This window comes from Patagioenas fasciata, chromosome 5 (assembly GCF_037038585.1).
Source record: "Patagioenas fasciata isolate bPatFas1 chromosome 5, bPatFas1.hap1, whole genome shotgun sequence".
Taxonomy (NCBI): domain Eukaryota; kingdom Metazoa; phylum Chordata; class Aves; order Columbiformes; family Columbidae; genus Patagioenas; species Patagioenas fasciata.
Window position 1 is genome coordinate 32,978,433 of NC_092524.1, and position 13,332 is coordinate 32,991,764.

Genomic DNA, 13,332 nt, shown 5'->3' on the forward strand with positions numbered 1-13,332 from the left:
CTACACGTGGTCATTCCCACTTGAACATTTATATTCCATTCTGGTACCAGTGTTACTCATTTAGTTAATTAAATGCAGAATCCCCTTCTTGGAAGCTAGCTTACTGGATCTGAAAAAAAGACACTGACAAGTTTTACTGTATGCTATACTGTATTCTATTCCTGGAATTGAACTGTTAACAGCAGTAGTTTATTTTTGATAGCAGCACTTGCTCTCTAGGAAGCAACTCTAAACCAGTGCCAAAACATGAGAGCAAAACATTCTAGCTCCCAGATACCATCTCTCAAGAAAATAAACGTTTAGCAACTACAAAAGAGTTCTACTTACAGCCCCATCTCTTTACTTTTTTTAAAGAGATGTTTGTCTTCTATGTTTCTTTTCTAGTTTCTAGCTGTTGATATATTGCATCCCTGAGTAATGGTTCCAGAAAAAGACTGTTCTCCCTGGTGTGTCGACTCCTGTAAAAGTTACTTATCTGCAAAGTGCCCAAGTAACCCAATGACTAATTCCTGACACTGTGAGACCTATGAATATTCACAAACCCAAACCAAACACAGAAGGAAAAAAACCACACACAACAAAACACAAAACAAACAACAAAACCAAAACAAAACACCAGACCAAGAAACAGCCATCAAAGAGAACGGGCCAGTACTTGCTGGTACGGGTATGGTTCAGTGCAATTGCCATACACTACAGTAAGTACCACGGCTGCACTTTCCTGAGCTTTGCATCCTTGCTCACACTCCCACAGCACAAAGGCTCGATCACCGCCCTGCTCCTCCAGCCCAGCCACAGGTTTGTTTCTGGCATCACGCTGGTGCCAATGCTGAGATGTTTGCTCAGCCCGTGGTCTCTGTACTGCACCGCGGCTACGGTCCTGCTGGCCATGCTTGTGTGCCAGTGCCAGCAGTCGTCACCACCTGCCTCGTGACATCCCACATATATCAGCATTGAGTGAGAGACCTCAGTTTGGAAGAGGAGAAAGAGGGTATTTAACCTTCTACCTCTAAATTTCCAGTTGCTTCTAAGTGGTCTGGAGTGCAACTCAAAGGTAATTTTTCTTACGACAGGTGTTAGACTGTGTCACTAATCTAATAACAGGATTATGAAAACCTATAAACTGATCATTTTGATAGTGTTTAAAATATTTTTCCCAACACCATTTTATTCCTTTTCTCTATCACTGCAGTTCCTTCTCCCTAAACTCACGATTTGGCAAAAGAATTGCAAGAAGCTGTTCTGCCATCTTCATGAAAGTCATCCAGCTCCCAAACCTCCACAGAGTACTGCTTCCTCACAGGGTGACTGGTCACAAAGTCAAGGGAGAAATAAAAGCAGCTTTTCAGAAGTGAAAGTTAAATTTTGCCTAAAATTAGTAAGTTTTATTCCCAGCAACCCCCGTATTAACCATCTAGAGAGCGCCTTGTACACCATTGGTCTATCGGAATGGTATTCATTTATGATAGCACATACAAAGTCGAAGTATTTTCCCCAAAAAGGTGTTTTGCTTTTATGTGTACATATGTACATATACATACTTTTTTGTATACATATATCTACATGTATCTCCAAAGCAAGTTTGAGAATACTCTAGACAGAAGCACATCAATATAATGTAAGCAAACATTATAATTGATCCTGATGTCATTTAAACAGCAGTTCCACAACTACTACCATTTTACATGCTTAATGAATCTGTGTTCACTACTGTTATATGAAGAAAAATCACACAAATGTAAATTAACACTACTGAATTTTCATCATGTGTTTTACAGGAAATTCTGAATTACAGAACCTAATAACCTGGGATAGGCTCCACAGCAGAAACGTATTACGCATTCATAGTATTCAGACTTTTGTCAAGTAAAGAGAGCACAAAAATAATGATACCGAAAATCATAGTCCAGACTACAAAGTCATTCAAACGCTACAGAGAGTAAGAGACAGAACCTTTTAACAGTTCTTGTGTTTGGACAAGGCAGCACGTAATCCTCAAATAATCCTTGCAACAAGTACAGCAGCTTGTTACAAGTCACTGGCACATACAGTTAAGTGCACAGCACTGAGGAAAGAAGTCAGTTAAAAACCTTAAAGGAAGATACAGACTTGTAAAAAAACTTGGACAATATTTGGGACTTTTTATGATTGTGGGCAGCTGAAACATTCAAACTGAAATTTACTCAGCTGAACCCTCCACAGCCTTCCACTATAAATCCTTTTGAGAAAAAAAAACTGAGAACTCAGTAATTTTCTTTTCAGCAATATGTAGATTTACTTTTTTAAATGACAAGTTTGGTACTACTATACTTTTGAGCCCTCAAAAGAATACTGGTATATTGGTGTAAAGAACTTGATTTAAAAGTCTAGAAAAAAAAAAATACAACATTCCCCTTAATAATAAAAGGAAGCTAAAACAAAGTGCTTAAAGTTATAACTGTATTCTTATTTAGATACTGATCTTAGAAGATAAAGGCAAAAATCAGTAAGCAACAGATTTTATATGAAAGCAGGACTAATTTGCAAAGGATTCTAAACCACTACCACTAGCAAACATCTAGACGAGTATTTTACTGCTGTTGATGCGTTACTGTATGCTGAATTTCTCCAATATACTCCACCCCAAAGTGGGAAACCGAACACTGGGCACAATCTTCTGTCTGGAACCATGTTTTGTGCATACATATGAATAAAAACTATAACCAGATGAAGTAACATTTTTTCTTCAGACAGTCTAACTGTTCCTGTAGAGGGCATGGCAACCGACTCGACAGGTCACTGCATATTCTTTGCACGGTGCTTACAGCAAATCCTCTCTGTCCTCTGATATAATGGATATTCCTAAACTGAAAAGGTTACGATTTTTGCCCAAGGAATACATTTATTATTTACTATGTTTGGTTTCATTCAGAGCCAAGTGTGGGGATGATCCCACAGACTAAAAAGGAAAACCATCTTAGGTTACCTTTTGACACAGACATGCTGTGTATATCTAAACTTACAAGACATCATAAATCTACCAGGGAAAAAACAAACAAACAAACAAAAACCAATCAACACAAAAAAACCCACCAGCTTTTAGGTTTCTGACTCTTATATAACACAGGCATGATATCGGAGATGCCTGGGGATAATTCACTTCGCTGTTTTTGAGAGAATACAAAGAGCTTTTTGTCCTTTGACAGTCACATGCATTACACATTCATTTTCCAAAATACCATCTTTATGGCTACAAAGGAATAAACAGTTCAACCTCCACGCAGGGTTCTATACAGCTTTTCTTGTTAATTTTCCTTTAAGTACTTCTAGTGTCCTTTAAAATTAAGACCAAAAGAAAGTCTTAAGCGTTCAGCAATTTTAGGGGTATTAAAGTCTATCAGAAAAATATAGATGGGATCTGTAAACAACTCAAATGAATTTCTGAGTACTAGGCATCTGGTGATAAAGATGAATGTGTTACATCTGTTAATGATATCACCTTTAAAATTGAAAGGGATGTTTGAAACTTTCAATGTGAAATGCAAAAGACTGACGGATAAACCAGTCAACAGCTCTAAAAGCTGTCACGGAACAGAGTACAATTACACAAGTCTTATACTTTGCTAAATAAATGAATATTTCAATGGTATTCTCCTTTTGCATATGGGAATGTACCCAAGAACACAACACAGAAGCAGCCTCGTAGATGAATTATTGTTCTACATCTAAAATGTTTCACGTCCTAATAAAGGTGAATGAAGCAATGTGGAAAGAGAAGAAATAGTTACTTGCCAAAATATGCAACTACTCAGCAGAAATCTCCATGCTGCATGATTGCAACATATACGGTTTAGACAATAAAGCTAGATATAAATATTTTTGTTGATTCATTGTTTGTGAGCACTGCGCTGTGAGTGGGTGTTCAGGTTGGATTTCAGAAGACTTAAATAGAGGAAGAACCCTTTACATGCAGAAAACAGAGTGGGTTTTTCACTATTTAGAAACTCTCTCTTGTGTAGATATCTTAGCGGTGATCAAAGGCAGATACTACCCTTTGGTTTGATGACATAGCTATGTTATGTCCTATAGTTCTAACATACACTATATAATAACAGCAACTGAAAACATCTAAATAGGCTGTACCTAAATTATAAGGATATCTATACTAGTAACCCACTGAAGGCACAGAGTTATTTCCAGTAACTAAAAAGGGAAAATAATACCTGGCTGGTCACGTACACGAGCTCTTAAGGAGTGATTATGAAAAATTCACTCACAGCCCGTTGTATAAGTGACCAACACCAGGTTGTAATAGCAAGGAGACGCAACATAAGCAATTCTGGTCACGAATCCAGACAGTCAAGCTGGCAAAGCAGGATACAAACTGAAAAGAGCAAGCAAGGTGGCACTGACACCTAAAAAACACACTTTGCAATTTAAATAAGAATCAGTCTATTTATTACAAGCACACATATGCCAGCAGTACTGGCACTTCATCCAGGCATTTTTAAACAGAAGAGGCAAATTTACATGGATGATTGGATGTCACAAGTTATCTCAAAGCATAAAGTCAACTTCTGTGTGTCTGACTCATCCATGCAGGTACACCTCAGGTTTCACAACACTGTAGATGTCTTTTACTAACTGTCCTTCCAGCCCAAGTGAATTTATTTTCTAGAAGATGTATTGTCTTTTCTGTAAGTTGGGCTATGGTATCTGGCAGAAACAAGAAAAATAAACCTACCTTTTTCACAAACATAGTCCAGTGACTCTACTTGAGGCTTCTGCATTAAAAACTAAGGAAGTATGATGCAAAAGTCTTTTTACCTAATATGATTTTTTTTCTGGCTATGGTCAGTAAAAGAAAATATCTACATCTGTTCCTGGTTTACATGCACGCAAAACATTTTATAAAATGAAAACAGATTTGAAATCATTTAAATTCCAACACTAAAGCTTCAAAAGCAAATTACCTACAGAAAGTACATGTGTGGGTGTATTCCTGTTTCACTGCATCAACAGCCTTAATCAGCCTTGCATACTATTTCTGATTATGGTTCATTATATAAAAATCACGTTGATAACAATTCAGCAAGAATGTTTCTTAACCCTTTCTGAAAAAGAGAAATACCATTCCGGCACCAGTTTTCACAGGTGAGGTGTGTGGGGGGGGTGACTTTCTCCAGACATGCCCTACCCTTGTGAAAAATCTCAATAGTCAACTTTGAACCACAGGAATCGGCTTGAACTATCCATAAATATAAAGGCTGCAGCTTGTCCCTACGCCAAGCATGGTGACACCTGCAGAACCCTCCTCCAATTTCCACCAACCTGCTGGGTCGCTGCAGAGCCCCTGGGGAAAGCAGACTGGGAAGGCTTCTGCACCCCCTGCTCACGCAGAGCTGAACTGATCCCCGCTGCACCAGCTGGAGCCGCGTCTCCTGCTCACAAGCTGAAGGCCCCGCGAGGATTTCTCAGGAGTTTTTAGTAACACAGACAGTACTTCACAGGCAAATGTGTCTTCCTCAATTCACAGTGCCGCTTTTTCTCAAGTATGCACACTTTAAAATAAAAAAAAAAAAAAAAAAAAATATATATATATAGATATATATACATATATATATATCTATATATATATAAAGAGAGAGTAGTCTTCCACTTTGAAATGGAATTTTATCAGTATCACATACTATCCATAAAATGTCAGCAATTGTGAAGCATCGCAAATAATTTCTTAGTAGAATTCCTAATCAGAAAGGGATTGTACCTGTGCTCCATAATCTGCCTGTTAGATTTCAAGATTAATTAGGTCTTGCTTTTGCTGTGTAGAGACAAAACAATTTTATGCCTCCATCCATTAAGTAGTTTTGCTCACTGATGCCATCACTGTTGAAAGCAACTCATCTTTCTGTACAGGAACACAGAGTTCTTTCTGATGAAAACCTTAAGAAAAATGCTTGTCTTCTATGACAATTTTAGTAGCTGATTCAGTAGCCAGTATGATATCAGCACTGTTGAGTCTTCATCATAAAGCTTTCTCTTGGTTACAGCAGCAGCAGTGTAGGGTCTATTTTGATAAACATCCTTTGGCAAAACCTATCCCCTTAACAGGGGCTACACAGGACAAAGGCAAACACAGTAATGTAACACTTAAATCAGTGTTTTGGGAGAGCAGAGAGACAGCAACAGAATTCAGTATCTATACACCTTGAAAAACACTGTTGTGTTACCATTATTTCATTAGTAAGCGACAGGGTGTGAAACCACAGCCTTTGAATCTAAGCAGAAACACGAACATGTCTCTCATGAGGTGAGACTGAAACAAAAGCCCTTTGCTGCCAGCAGGGGCAGTTTTGAATTTCCACAGGCCTGGTGAGAAGGGAGATTTACAACAGACAGAGGAACCCAAGCAGACATGGAAACCAGAGCACCTAAACCAATTTATCCTCTCACTGCAGAAAATAGTCTTCGATACCCACTTAACATCTCTGGGACTTCACAAAAAGATGCCACTGTAACTAAGCTGAATTATGTACACATGTGTTTCGGGGAGGGCCAGAGAGGGAGGGAAATCAATACATCAGACCCTGTCAACTCAATTTGGGTTGTAACCCTCATTAGACCTCCTCTAATCTTCAAGCCTACCACGAGCACAGCAATGGTATTGCACAGCAGGTAAATCTATTTGGAGTAGGTCACATACAGCAAAAAGCACTGTATAGCTAGTTCTTCAGATACCCATTTTTCCATTTTGTCCTTCATCCTAGCCATCCAGTCATCATGTAGCAAATTCAGTGAGCCAAAAAACTGGTTTTTGAGTAGTGAGAGATGGCTCAGATTAAAAACAGTTTTAAAACAGCTTGGTGAGCATGGATTCGTAAGATCACAGAAGTGCTTCAAAACTCTAACTTTAATAATGAAAAAATTTGGTTTTCTTCAAAGTAAAACTTTTAGATAAACTTCTGCTCACCTGCACTTTAATAGCGACTTGCCTGAAGTTCCACTGAGGATGAGCAATCACTTTAGCTGCAGATTTTAAACATAAATAAACTGTGAGGAATGAATGAATAAATAATCTCTCTCTGAAATGAACATGTGAAATTTCTGATACTCGAGTAGTTTATTAACGCAGAAGAAGGAGTAACGTTGATTTTTTTTCTTAACACAATGAAGAAAAATACAATTACTAGAAGGCAGAAATTCTGCAGCAGAGCAAGCCAGATTTTTGAGTCTTTAGACTTCTTCACATACATAATTAAGTGTCTGTTCTTTGTAAAGTGTTGCTGTAAAAATATCACCAGAGCATTTTTACAGCCAGACAAGATGTTTCCAATTCACTTTAATCTTTATTAAAGATGCAGCAACTGCTCAGGGCAACTCACCCTACTGTATTTGGTTTGTAGGCCAACAGTTGAAAGTAATCTTTTCTTACAGGCTACCAGGGATGACAAGTAGTTTAAAAAGGATTCAAAGTCCTGAGACAGTTTGAGTGTTTACATACAGTTCATAATCCTTTATACTGCAGAAATAAGATCAAGCAAGAAAGAACCGAAAATGTTACTGCCCCAGAACATACTGTAACACAGAGCAAGTTTTCTCACAAGACATTCATATTACCCAGGATGTTCTCAACTGGTGAAAAATGCTGCAAGCCTCCTATGATCATTAAACTAAACATCAGAAAAAAATACAGTAATTCATTTAGCCATAACAGAATGATGTAATGGCGAAAGAAGTCGTGCCTTGCAGACCTATTACAAATCTTTCAAGGAATCATCCAGTATGAGACACATCCGTTGCATATGTGACTGATTTCCCAAATCCTCTAATAAGGTAAGTTGCTAAAGACTGCGAAAGAAAAAAGAACCATCGGAAGAGAAAACAGGAAGTCCTCACGAATGACTAAATGAATAAAGAGAGGATATAAGGGAAAGGACCTTCACGTGATCACTTCCACAGAGGGAGGTTACCAACACTGGGGAACATGTAGTTCAACACTTCTTTATGATCTGGTAAACATAGTAAGACATTAACATCTGCTGACAAAGTATGGTTATTTGAGGTGGTAACAAAAGATTCACAGTGAGAGATCCAACAACAAGCTGGAATGCAAAGAGTTGCAAAGATATCTCTTGATAATGACTGAATTGCATAAAATACTTTATTGCTTCTTCAATGTTGTTAAACACACAGAGAAGAAAGAGACATTGCCTGAGTATATATATGGAATGGCAAGTCCTAATCAACTTTTTATGACTTAAGAAAAAAATTGCACATATTGCAGACAGATCTCTGAAAACTGAAATTCAATGCTCCTGAGCACCCAAAAAGCAAAAATAACCTTAGGAGTTCTGAAAGGAAGAGAGAGGAAAAAAGTTACATGCTACAAACTCATGGTATGTCTATTGAAATATTACAAACAGTTCTGTTACCCTAGAAACAGAAAATATCTGTAAAGCAACCAACTAGTTCGCATAATTCAACTATGAATCTCATAGCCATGACTTCGGGATGCCAAAACACAGAACTGAAAAAGCAGTCACATAAATTCATACTAAAAAAAAAAAAAAAATAGCTCATCTAGGGCTTCAAGTTCAAATAGTTCATCACACAGTTGAAGAATCATAGAATCATCTCAGTTGGAAGAGACCCTCAGGACTGAGTCCAACCATATCCTGACTCTAGCACTAAACCATGTTCCCCAAGAAACTTGACTAAACACCTTTTAAACACCTCCAGGGATGGTGACTCCACCACTTCCCTGGGCAGCCTGTTCCAGTGCCTGACAACCCTTTCTGTGAATAATTTTTTTCCTAATATCCAATCTTCAACTCCCCTGGCGCAACTTGAGGCCATTTCCTCTCATCCTATCACTTGCTACTTGGGAGAAGTCCTTCACTCAGACTTTCAGAAACTGGGAAAAGACATCACAAGATGTAAAACTATTTGCTTGCTCCCACCTTTCTCTTTCATACAAAGAGATATAACTGTTGTCTGATTCAGAACAGCTGTTTTTATGTTCTTACCCAGGATTTATTGGAGTTTTATTAATATGATAAACTAGCTTAAAGAAATAGATGTTATTTATATTACCATCTTAGATAAAAAGCAGTGGTAAAGCCCTTAAGGATTGTGACGTTTGCATTGGCTATAAGTTTGGTTCAAAAGCTTGGCTATTACTTCTATCTTGCAAATTTATCTCTCCAAATCAACATGCTACTGTAGTGAAATGGCTTAAAAAGAGGCTTATTGGTCAGAGCAGCCAAACTGAGGAAGAAAACAAGATATGAAAAGGATGCCAACACCAGGTTTAGTGAGGTACAGACTAATGCAGCTTCTGGCAACTAAATTACTTTCAGAATTAAGCCAATTTCAAAATACTCATTTAAGACCTATTGCTCAGATGTCACCTAATCTCAAGACTGTCTGTCAAATCACAAAAAATAAGCATTTTCATGTTTTGGCAATTTGCAAATGTATGCAGCCACAGGAAGAGGAATGTATTTAACGGGGTATTTTAAAGCTACTTCGAGAACTTTTTCTATCACAGCAACTGCTGCAACAAAAAGCTCTTTCCCTGAAAACCTGTCTATCTTTACCCTGATGGATTTAAAACATGAGCATCTAAGTCAGGTTTTCTCTGAATTGCCCCCTAAAGGAGGTCTTGGCACTCTCAACATCGATCATAAGCAAGCCTACTAACCCACAGTCCCCAGGCTGACATTAGCCAGTGTGAGTGGTCCCTCCACCCACAGTTCCCAAACTAAAGATCTTTTGCAAAGCCATATGAGATAATGGGAAGATGTAAATCAAAAACAGAGGAATGGAAAGGTACTAGATAATTTTAACAGCTTGAGAGGATCTGAGTAATAACAAAATAGACAGAGAACAAAAAGGATGTGCCTGGGGAAGGCAGAAACATAATAGCTTTTTTCTTAAATGTTATTTATCCCATCCATTCATTTATCACAGCTAATAGTGAAGCTACTACAAAGATTTCTTTCTAAAATGGAAAGCTTTGATTTCAAGGTGAAAAGTACATTATACACTGAGCTACATCATCAATAGTACCTTTCTTAAATTGAAAAATCTGCATACGCTAGGAGATGTTACAGGGCTGCGCACAGCTACTGTGCCACACTGATTGTTTTTTGATCAGTTTGTGATGTTGACACATTATAAATGAACTGTGCAAACAGTGCATTGGAAAAAAAATGATATTGCCATTTTTCAAAACACACTGTTTTATATCATCACTTCCCACTCTTACAGAGTGTTTGCATCAACCCCCACTAACTCTACCATATTTCAAGGGGAAAAGTCATCAGTACCAAGTATGGCATGAGAAAATATTTTAGTCCTAAGTCTATGTTGAAACGTGAAAAGAGGAAGAAAGTGCAGCGAGAGGAAAAAAGGCAGAAGATAAGCTGGATACAAGTCACATGGAAAGAAACTGGGATGCTGCATTCGTGCTAATGTATGTGAAAATTAAGTCAATGGATCTCCTTCCACTGCTCTTGCAAATGACCACTGAGAGATCACAGCAGCTGGGAACATCCCCTTGAATATATGTAATCATCTCAGTTACATGATGCTAAAATTTTCCAGTTCATTACATTTTATAGACTGAATGCAATGATTATTGCTCCTGTAAGAATTAAGTTTTATTGAGATTGGTTACATCTATCATCTCTTCGAGAACTATTCATGTTCCTAGTACAGATTAAAAAAAAATAAGTAACATAAGAATATTTCAGTTCTTCAGTTCTGACTTAGCACTGTGTTTCCATCTCAATTATATATCCAAAGTAAATTAAGACAATGCTGTCTGATTAAAGAAATTGTAGACGTGATCCATTTAATTTTAAGAAAGAATCTTTATTTTAAAGTACAATAATTCAAAAGTTTAATTTACTTCCTTTAGTTGGAACACTATTTTCATTTTGAAATGCTACTTTTTCTGCAGGACATTAACCTGCAGCACTCAACCTACATCGACAGCAATGCATCCACCAATGCATCATGTGTTCTCAAAAAGTGATCAAAGCTCCCTTAAGATATATCCATAGAAGAACGCAAAAGTGTCAAGAACACAGACCAGTGACCTAAAACTGAACTCCAAAGACAGAAGGCAACCCACAGTGCAGAACTCAGTAACGTTTGAGAAATGGCAACCACAATGAGAACTAATTGTGAAGGAGTGACAGTACATCCATAAAGATTAGCTTCAGTTTTTCAAATACATAATGAAAAGTTGAGTTCCTAAATAGAAAACTATTTAAAATATTAATAAGAAAAATATTTGTTAACTGAAATAGTTATCTATAAGTGCAGTAGCTAAAAAGTATGTACTTATAGGTATATTTTTATGGTATTTTATCATCATTCCTATACAGGCCAATAAAATACATCAATATTTCTGAAAAATAGAATTTTTTTTTTTTTTTTGGTTGCTAGCTATATATAGTAGTGCAACAATCAAGTGATTAGTCTGAACAGATGCTGACTGATAAAGAAAACTGGCAGCAGTAAAACGCTGTATTTCTAGGGTATTGATCCTAACAAATATTATTTTAGACCAACAGCCTTATTTCCAGCAGAGAGGCTGTATTACCACATAATTCCTGCAGCTAATGATCAATAGTTAATCAGCAGAGGGGAAAATGAGCAGAGTGAAGCCTTCGGTGCATACAGAGAATTACCAGATATCTTGAAATACTGGCACAAAAAGAAATGCTGGCAACCGGAGTGGGTGAGAAAACAGCACTTTAGTAAAACACACTGTATTTTTATGCATGAACTGGCAATGTAAATTATTTATTACTATCCATATCACTATTAAACCAGAACGTAAGTAAGCAGACAGAACAGTACTAAAGCATTTTGCAGTTAAAAGCAGTTCACATACAGTGGAAACTCTTGAGGAGACTCCTCTGCACTCTTAGAAACTTTGAGAAAATGTTTAAGTCTTTTTCAAGCACTCCCATGCTGGCAGGTAAAAGGGTTATGACTGCAAAACTGAGGGATACTAGAAGAATGCAGCATTCCTACAAGTGATTTGGGTAAGAGAAGGAAAACAAAAAGATTCTTTTTTCTTCTGGTTATACTCATCACTGCATTGTGACTTGGGGATCCTTTTAAGCAACCTCATTTATCACACACTGCCAACAACTAGGAATGTCTCTTTGAGAGCAGACTGTCATGACAAGCGTCTAGGAATTAACAGGTTAAGAAGCCTAAGTCAAACTTCAGGCTCATAATCACTTGGCTTTAAAAAGCGGATTGATTTGTTTTCAACCCATACTCACTCTACTCTTCTGCATAAAAAGGTTTTATTGATAGGACTTGAATTAATATAATTAATCCTCTAACTTGTTAAACCTTTAAAATATAAATGATTTAAGGTTTTTTTGTTTGTTTTTTTTTTTTTTTTTTGTATAACAAAGATGACTTTTAAGTCAAATAATTACTTGAAATAACCACTTCGTACACAAGCAAACCAAGTACACTGTGCTGTGCCACAGAATAAATGCAAGTAGATATTAAATTCTTTAAGCAAATGCAAAAAGTGTTCATCAGTAAGGAGCTCCCGTTATCACCAGACTGATTTTGGCCAGAGAACACACACTACTGTGGTATGCAGCATGCTATACTTTGCTTCTTAGATGAAGTCATTAGCCAAACTAAAAATAGACTTCTTAGCAGTATGGATTTATCTTCAAGATATGGTATCTCTTCTGTATCTTTTAGCTTTATAATAGGAAGAAAGTAAGGTACAATCAACCATTAATGCAAGACTGAGAAAAACCTAGCATGAAACAATTCACAAGTTCATGTTCCATCTATGAAACAAACATGCAGGTATATTGAATGTAATTACATTTATTTTCAATAGTATTCCCATTATCTCAAAACCGCAGCGTTATTTTCTTTTTCTCCAAAATCAAGGGCCAAAGTTGATTTCTATATCCTTGAAATATTTCATGGATTTAGTTGTAATCCTCAGAGGAAAATGCAACAATCGAGCCCTATAAATACAACCGGCAATGCAACTAAATTATGTTTCTACAATTCTTCACAAATCCTTACAGAATTTTATAATTTGCAAGGTCCTGGAGCCAGCCTGCAGGCCAATTATTTGACTACTGTTCACAGTGCTTTAACAGCTGCTTTTAATTTATAGAATTTGAGGCAACTATCATCTGCAGGAGATTGTTAATCCTAATTAGCTCAGATCCCATCACCAAAAAGAGGTGGATCATCACTCTGCATAAGATTTTTATTTATTTATTTATTTATTGGTTTTAGTGCTCAATTAAGAGCTCCCCTGCTGGGAACTGTGTTTGAGTTGTT

The 13,332-nt window shown here is 37.0% G+C and overlaps 1 protein-coding gene across 13 annotated transcripts in view; it reads right to left on the bottom strand.

Annotated features, from left to right (window-relative positions):
- Positions 1-13,332, bottom strand: part of SIPA1L1 (signal induced proliferation associated 1 like 1) — a 217,722-nt gene that overhangs the window by 84,413 nt on the left and 119,977 nt on the right. The window contains exon 5 of one of the 13 annotated variants that reach the window (XM_065840099.2): positions 5,311-5,540. The exons of the other annotated variants lie outside the window; for them this stretch is intronic. The gene's annotated coding sequence lies outside the window, so the exon portion shown is untranslated. The remainder of the gene's footprint in view (positions 1-5,310; positions 5,541-13,332) is intronic. 13 annotated transcript variants of the gene reach the window in all.